Source organism: Podarcis erhardii (genome assembly GCF_964252035.2).
Source record: "Podarcis erhardii genome assembly, chromosome: 3".
Classification (NCBI taxonomy): domain Eukaryota; kingdom Metazoa; phylum Chordata; class Lepidosauria; order Squamata; family Lacertidae; genus Podarcis; species Podarcis erhardii.
The window spans coordinates 117,642,807-117,651,664 of NC_138507.1; the positions used below are offsets into that span (position 1 = coordinate 117,642,807).

Consider the following 8,858-nt stretch of genomic DNA (forward strand, 5'->3'; position numbering starts at 1 on the left):
GCAAGGGCAGCAAGGAGAAAGTAGCAGGCCTTCATAGCTTTGAGAAGGTAAAGGTGGACGTCTGCTGTACAAGGAAAGGAAAAATGGCAAGCAATGTGGTCTGTGCAAGCCTTTTATACTGTTCTGGGGATGGCAACTTTCCCAGCCATGGGGCATAAATACTGAATAATACTCCCTCCACCCAAAAAAACCAACAACCCCAAAACAAACAAACCATTAGGCAGTGTGCCACACTGTTATATGGAAAGAAGACCCTGTTCTTTGGAGTTGGACAACCCTGTTCTTTGTACAACCCTGTTCTTTGAAAGAAGACCCTGTTCTTTGTACACCTGGGCACAATGGATGTCATGATAGATCAGGGTGGCCAAGGTGGCCTTAGGTGACACTCAAGAGCTGGGAATTGTGCACGTAAGTTTCTTACTCATGTTGTTGTTTTTTTTTGGGGGGGGTAAAAGATAAAGATAGTCTTTTTCCAGAAAAAGAAAAGTTTGGTGGTATCACTAATAGTTCTCCATTTTTAAAGGGAGTTTAGAAGTGCTGGCTTTACTTATAAATTGTATGTCTCTTTGGTTTCAAAGTTTGATTCTGTTGGTATTTTTCTTACAAATAACTTAATTGGTTTTACCTAAGCAGCTCTAAGCTTTTCTTGACCAAGTGATATATAAATCTTGTGGTCTTTTCAGCTACATCATTTTGGATTCCATCTTGTGGAATTGTGATGGTGGACCCTGGATCTGATCCCAAGGGGTTCTTGAATTATTCCTTCTTGTCTTCTCACCACTCAAGAAGAAAAAGAATGTAGGTACAGTGGTACCTCAAGTTACAAATGCCTCAGGTTACAAACTCTGCTAACCTGGAAGAGTTACCTTGAGTTGAGAACCTGGCCCCAGGATATGAATGGAAATTGTGTTCCCTTGAGCTGTGGCTTCTGGTAACCCTGGGTTGAGGGAGTGGTGGCAGCCTTACCAGTTCAATTTTGTCCTGTTTCTGGAAAAGTAAATGGGCTTGCCAGCCTTGCTCCAGACGCCTGCTCTGGCTGGAGAAGCAAAGACAGGTGAGGGAGGGGCAAGTGGCTGGGCACCCGTTTACTACAAAGACTATTTCTATTATGATACTCTAATGAGGATAAAACTATGTCGTATTGGGTTCTTTCAACCTTCTTTTACAATATGGGGAGAGTTCTCCCTTGCACCTTGTTGTTGTTGAGTCATTTAGCCGTGTCCGACTCTTCATGACCCCCTGGATCAGAGCACACCAGGCACTCCTTTCTTCCACTGCCTCCCGCAGTTTGGACAAACTCATGCTGGTAGCTTCGAGAACACTGTCCAACCATCTCGTCCTCTGTCGTCCCCTTCTCCTTGTGCCCTTGCACCTTACCTGGAGTTATTTTTCACTCCAGCATTCAGCTGTTAGTTTTCTCCTAAACTGGTTCTTAGCAGTTATATGGTCAGACCTCACTCTAGCATAGTGATACTGGCTGGCTTCACTCACGTTGGGTTTTGCAGAAACTCTGTGTTTAACTTTGCAGGTGTTTGACTCCACAGCTCTGTTTAAAATGAGGGAGATCACAGACATGGTGCTCATTTAATTTTTTTTATTAAGTTGTAATCTAAAGAGTAAAATGACAGAAAACTGGCTCTTGTTGAAAGTAATGCCCGTAAGTGACAAGAGGAGAGCATGCATGTTCTACATTTGATGACTGCATCCCTGAACAGATTGTGGGCAGAAATGCAGAGGAATGCCAAGAGAGACAGGAGTGGTGATTGAGCTGTAGATTCAGTGCACAACTGTGGTACATTTCCAGAACATCTTTGCAGTGGTGAGAAGAAAGAGAGTACTGTGGACTTGCTTCTTGCAAAGAACGGGTTCTGATGGGAGTGGAGCAATCAGAGCACAGAGTTGTCCTCAGGCAACTGTCCTATAAAGATTAAAAAGTAGAAAGGTTAGATCAATGTGGTACAGTCCCCAAAGGAACGGGTATAGTGGTACCTCAGATTAAGAACTTAATTTGTTCTGGAGGTCCGTTCTTAACCTGAAACTGTTCTTAACCTGAAGCACCACTTTAGCTAATGGGGCCTCCTGCTGCTGCAGTGCCACCGCCACACAATTTCTGTTCTCATCCTGAAGCAAAGTTCTTAAGCCGAGGTACTATTTCTGGGTTAGTGGAGTCTGTAACCTGAAGTGTCTGTAACCTGAAGCATCTGTAACCCGAGGTACCACTGTAATTGCTTTCTGGACTTCTTCTGCCTACTGATGGTAGGACCATCAGGGTCTAGAAACCAAGTCTTATGAGGAACAGTTGAGGAAGCTGGGTATGTTTATTTTATTTTATTTTTTTGTAAATAATTTTTATTCATTTTCCAATTAAAAAATATTCATATTAATACCAAATCAAATCTTTCCACGTTAAAAAAACAACAACAACCCAATATATTCAATTCTATAATCCAAATTAATTAATTTCAATGGGACTTCCCGTGTTCTGGATTTCAAAAGCCAAATATCCATCCTTTACTTTCTGCTATCTTCTCTATTACTTCACAATTTTCCAATCCTGATATTAACAATCTCCTCTCTCTATCAGTCAGGAAGCTGGGTATGTTAGCCTGGAGAAGAGAAGACTGATTGCCATTTTCAGACATCTGAAGGGCTGACACACAGAAGATGGAAAAAGTTTGTTTTCTCTTGCTCCGGAAGGTAGGATCCGAACCAATGGATTCAAGTTTCAAATTACAGTGGTACCTCGGGTTAAGTACTTAATTCGTTCCGGAGGTCTGTTCTTAACCTGAAACTGTTCTTAACCTGAAGCACCACTTTAGCTAATGGGGCCTCCTGCTGCCGCCGCGCCACCGAAGCACAATTTCTGTTCTCATCCTGAAGCAAAGTTCTTAACCTGAAGCACTATTTCTGGGTTAGAGGAGTCTGTAACCTGAAGCATATGTAACCTGAAGTGTATGTAACCTGAGGTACCACTGTACAAGAAACAAGATTTCAAGTAATCATCAGGTAGAACCATCAGGAAGGTAGTCAATTCTGCTTCATGAGGCTTTTAAACAGAGTTTGGATGGCCATCTGTCACGGATGCTTTAGCTGAGATTCCTGCAGTGCAGGGCATGGGATCCTCATGGGAACTCAATGATTATGTTATTTCACAAGGCATGGGTGGGGAGCCAGTCCTCCAGGCCTTTCTATCTGGCCTTTGAAATCTCCCCCCATGGCCACACCTCTCACAGCCCATGCTTTGCAACCCAAGTTTTTATAATATGTCATTCTGCTCTGATCACATGCAATGAAGTTCCACTCTGTGGGCTGAGTCACACATTCATGTGGCCCATATATCAATCATTATATCAAGGATGGAGGAACCTCTGGTCCAAGGGGGGACATTCAAATGAGGCCCTCCAGGCCTTCCTATCCAATTCTCTAGAGCAGGCACATCCAACAGGTAGATCGTAATCTACCAGTAGATCACTGGACATCTGTGGTAGATCACTGGCTCCCCCCAAAGAAGCTCAACAACTTTGACCAGAACCCCCAAAAGCAGGGCCTTCTTCCTCCCTAAAAAAGCTCAACCTGAACCCCTCAAAATGGGTAGATGACTGCCAGTTTTTAACTCTGTCTCTTGGGAGTTGGCCACCCCTGCTCTAGAGTCTTCACCAGGAGACCACCACCCCCTTACCAGCCCTGCTCTGCACCCTTCTCGAGTTTATTTGTCTTGCTAGAATGTGTCATTGGACAGTGATAATGCCTCTTGCATGAATGGTGAGTGAATGGAGAAGTGTGTATTTGTGTATAGAAATCTTAGACTTCTCTGTGGCTGGAATGTAGTCTACCGGACAAAAGTAAGAGGAACATCCATTGCTACATTGAGAGGAATGCCACCACAGAGTTTCTCTCATCACAATGCTGTCCCATAGTAGCAAATCAGAAAAACAAAATGGAACTAATATTTGAAGTCATGCAAATATTGGTACGTACTTGGTACAGCAGTTCATTCCTCCATGGCAATTTCCGGATACACTAAAAGTTGGAGGACATGGACCAAAAATGCAGTAACTCTGCCCCTTTGCTCTGCAGGCAAGGGTATCGCTGAGATCAGGAGGAGGACCCTGAGCATAACCTAGACACAAGAGACGGGGTGTTAGTTTCTTAGCTTATTATTCATTCGCATACAACAAACAACCCACAGTTGTGAGCATTAGCTTGGGGTGTGGGCAGGTATCTGTCTGTGGAACATATTATTAGGAGCAGCCCGTCAGGCGGCAGAATAGAAAGGTGCCACACCACCCAGCAGCTGACTCCATGAAACTCCCCTCTGCCAAAGCCAGCAATAAAATTCCCATCACATTTGCAATAAAATTGCTGGCATATTTGCAAAGCTAAGCAGCGTGCAGTATAGTTTCAAATTGGATAGGGGACCATGTGTTGAGATTCCTTCATTGCCCATTAAGCTCATTTGCCTTCAATAGCAGTAAAGCTCTGCTGGATGAAATATTAATTGCTTCTGGTCTATTTTCCGGGAATCCTGCAACATGTTTATGTTTTTACTCTGCTAACTATACATTGGAATCTGCTCTGGATCAATGCTGAGTGGAATTCCACCACACGGATAAGGGAAGAGGGGGGAATTCTTTGGAAAATATTTAAAGAGGTACAGCAGCCAAAATAAACTTCCAAGTAGGGATTGTCTTAGGCGCAGCAGTAGACAACAACTAGGAAATTAAGTAGAATGACATTGGGTGGAGCAAAAGGATATATGCAGCTTGATAAAGATCAACTAGGATGTCAAGGAGGGATAGACTGGGAAATCTTCAGATATGAGTTGAGATGATTAAAACAGAACTGTAAGATGTATATAATAAATTTGAAGAATGCAATAATAATAGTTGTCCTGAAGTAGTATCCTGTGAGCAAGTATCACTGGGATGCCCCTCAGATGGTAACAATTAGTCCCCAAAGTGGGAGCATGTGATGGGGCTGGCTGGCTGCCAGCGTTCCCCACCCCCTATAAATCTTTGAGTTAACCTGCTGGGAGGGAAAGAGAACACACCATGGATTAGACTTGCTGTTTGATGTTCTGTAGCTGGTGCTAGAGAAGAAGCCAATAAAGCCTGATAACCCGTTCAGTGCCTGTGTGTGATGGATTAGGACTCAGGAAACTAATCTCCTCAATAATAATGGTGATGATATCAGTCCCCAGGTAGGTTTCTCTTTGTCCATCATCAACCTTGTGCAGAGCAATTGCCAATCAGTGTAGACCAGGGATAGCCAATGTGATGCTCCATCATCTGTGAACACTGGCCATCCTGGTTGGGGCACATGGGAATTGTCACCCAGAAGATCTGAAGAACACCATACTGGCTACTTCGGTACAGAAAGTACTGAGCTAAATGGATGAGGAAGCTTTCTAAGCCTTTAGAATGAAGCAAGCCAAATAAACTAAGAATAAAAACAAACTGTGCCCCTTCCTCTCTTCCACCAAACTGAAAATATATGAGGCCAAAGTTCTTTTCCAACTTACCTGGACAAATCTGGAAGAGGAGCACGACAACAGCAACAAAGAAGTAAAGGATCCTCATGGCTGATGATCTGGTGGGCTCTGGAGTCTGGTGGGCAGTAGAAATTGACACAAATTCTCAGGCCAGATATTTTTTGGAGGTCGAAGCTAGAGACTGCTTGCGTATTTATAGGGTTGAAACGATTGTGAAATCTAGGTGCATATGTTACTTGTCAATAAGTAACTGTCCTTAACAGTTTGGAAAACTTGCCGGCTACTGGCGGGTAATTGCACATTTCAAATGATGTGACAATTAAACAGTGATGCAAGATGCACGGTGAAAATCCATTAACCTGTTCTTACGAAACTTCAGCAACAACACATTAAGTTCCTTGTGACCTAATTGATGGAGGGAACTCCTGGGGGCTCTTGGAAACAGAGAAATGATCATAAGAAGAGCCTGCTGGTTCAGGCCAATGGCCCACCTAGTCCAACATCCTGTTCTCACAGTGGCCAACCAGATGCCTGTGGGAAATATGTAAGCAGGATTCGTACACAAGAGCCTTCTACCCTCCTTTGGTTTCAAGCAACTGATATTTCACAAGCATTTCTGCCTCCAACTGAGTAGGCAGAGCATAGCCATCATCAGTAATAGTAAAAAAACAAATTAAATGCTTTTTATATATATACAATGAGCTGAGATCTCTGGCTAGTCAATAGCCCACCCCAGGCAAGATAGCATTAGCCAAAAAAGATGCATGCCCATAATTACTTGTAACATTTATATGCTATTTTTAACAGAGTGATGTGCAGCTTTCTTGTTCATTTGTATTTGGCAGTTTATCAGTCATGCAACTTAAATTTGCTTCCATTCTTTTTCCTCACCCCCACCCCTCTTAGGGTTCCAGTCTCCAAAATGTGGCAGTCTGTGGCATCTCTGTGTCTCCTGGTGGTCCTTAATTGGCGCTAACAATGTCCCCATCTTCCCCCCTCTCTCTCACGACATGGTCAACTACATCAATAAGTTGAACACTACCTGGCAGGTAAGTACCAGCTTTTGGCTGGCCAGTTGGGATGCGGATGACACTGACAGGAGAAAGAGGTGTTACACCTGAAGAAGTGTCCCCACCTCCATCGTTCTGCCTGGACGCTGAGGTCTAGCGCTCAGGGCCTTCTGGCAGTTCCCTCACTGTAAGAAGCAAAGCTACAGGGAACCAGGCAGAGGGCCTTCTCGGTGGTGGTGCCCACCCTGTGGAACGCCCTCCCATCAGATGTCAAACAACTACCTGACATTTAGAAGACACCTGAAGGCAGCCCTGTTTAGGGAAGTTTTTAATGTGTGACATTTTAATGTATTTTTAATATTTGCTGGAAGCTCCCCAGAGTAGCTGGGGAGACCCAGCCAGATGGGCGGGGTACAAATAAATTATTATTATTATTATCATCATCATCATCATCATCATCATCATCATCATCATCGTTGATAGCCTTTCCTCTTGAATTTGTCTCTTTTAAATAAGAAATAAGAAAAAGATAATGGTGAGGGTAAGCACTGTTGCTTTTTTCTTTTAACTTCACTTGGGGAGAAGGTGAAATCACAAACTGCGCATGAAATACTGAGTGTGAGGAGAGTCTGGGTGAAGCAACAGGAAAATTCCATAGCTTCAACTTGACTACTTGAAACTGTCTGACCTTATTGTTATTATTTAAATGACCTATAACATGCAAATCATTTATCCGGCCTTGTCCTGAGGCTTTAATGCCGTTAACACCTAAACGTTCCAACCTGTGAACTTGGCCCTGGATGTAAGCCTTGATTTGCGCGATTGATGGAAGCCTTGGGCCGGCTATGCACTTATACAACTGAAAGTGGAGTCTGGCAATCTGCACGGATGATAAGAGGCGAAATCTGAGCAGGTCTCTAGTTGGTAAATAACTTATAGCTAAGTAATGTTCTTGGCACTGATTTACCTCCTTCAGAGGAAACCACCGATGAGGTCACACAAATGAAAGAAGAGACAAGAAAGGAGAATATCATTATTCTTATTCAACACTGATAAGCTCTCTAAATTGTTGTTGCTGTTTATTAAATCTATTAGACCTGTCACCTGTATAGTTTTGTCTCAAAGCATCTCCTCCTGCCAATTTTATGTTTTGATCCATATAATCCTGTATACCCATAAAGGTTGGTTGGTTGATTGATTAATATTAAAGTTATTTATTGCCCTTCATCTGAGAATCACAGGGTGATGTACAATATTTAAAAAAGTAATATAATCGCAAACAAAACAATAGCCCCCCTAAACACAGTTTAGATTGATTGATATTAAAGTTATATATTGCCCTTCATCCGAGAATCACAGGGTGATGTACAGTATTTAAAAAAGTAATATAATAGCAAACAAAACAATACTCCCATCCCCTAAACATCATAGATTGCTTAATTAGCCAAAGACCTGGGAGAAGAGGAACGTTTTTACATAATGAAGCCACCTGGAGTTTCCAAATTGGGACCATATCAGAGGAAATCCTTTCTAACTTAGTTGCATCAGGCTAGCCAGCATGGGCTGCTGATTCTTGTCTCAATGTCCTTCACAGATCAGAAGCTCACAGCTGGAGGCAACAAGGCTGGCTGCCCATCATCTATTCCCATTTGTTATGGGTCACTTAATACTCAAGGACGTACTTTCCAAGATCTGGTCCCCGTCGGCATAACAACTGATAGGTCAGCCTGGAGCACCAGAACAAAGTTCTCCGCAGGCCTATGTCAGCCGCCTACAAAGTGCACACTGCCCTAAAGGCAACTGGCTAGTAACTGATTGTTCAAAGCACCCATGGGATTCCTTCTTTCGTAGCATGGTGCCCTGTACGAGGCCAAAATTTGGCACACCAAAATGGATCTTCTCAATTATGGATCTTCTCAATTTTGTGGCGCGCGGTGTCCACACTGCCCTAAATCCAGCACTGCCAGGAAACTGCACTTTTGCCAGGCATGATAGCATGGGCAGCACAATGTTTGTGTGGACATGCAATGAATCTGAACATTGAAGAAGAGGGAAGAAGAGTTTGGATTTGATATCCCGCTTTATCACTACCCTAAGGAGTCTCAAAGTGGCTAACATTCTCCTTTCCCTTCCTCCCCCACAACAAACACTCTGTGAGGTGAGTGAGGCTGAGAGACTTCAGAGAAGTGTGACTAGCCCAAGGTCACCCAGTAGCTGCATGTGGAGGAGTGGGGAATCGAACCTGGTTCACCAGATTACGAGTCCACCGCTCTTAACCACTACACCACACTGGCTCCCAGTGGAAGATTCAAGCCAAATTTTCCTTCATGCAGCACACAGTTAAACTATGGAACTCC

At 43.4% G+C, this 8,858-nt stretch overlaps 1 long non-coding RNA gene across 1 annotated transcript; it reads right to left on the reverse strand.

Annotated features, from left to right (window-relative positions):
- Positions 1-1,615: 1,615 nt before the first annotated feature.
- On the reverse strand, positions 1,616-5,633 carry LOC309338094. The gene is made up of 3 exons (XR_014154697.1): positions 5,522-5,633; positions 3,979-4,120; positions 1,616-1,918 (listed from the first exon to the last, which is right to left on the reverse strand). It is a non-coding gene; the product is annotated as an uncharacterized lncRNA (long non-coding RNA).
- Positions 5,634-8,858: the final 3,225 nt, after the last annotated feature.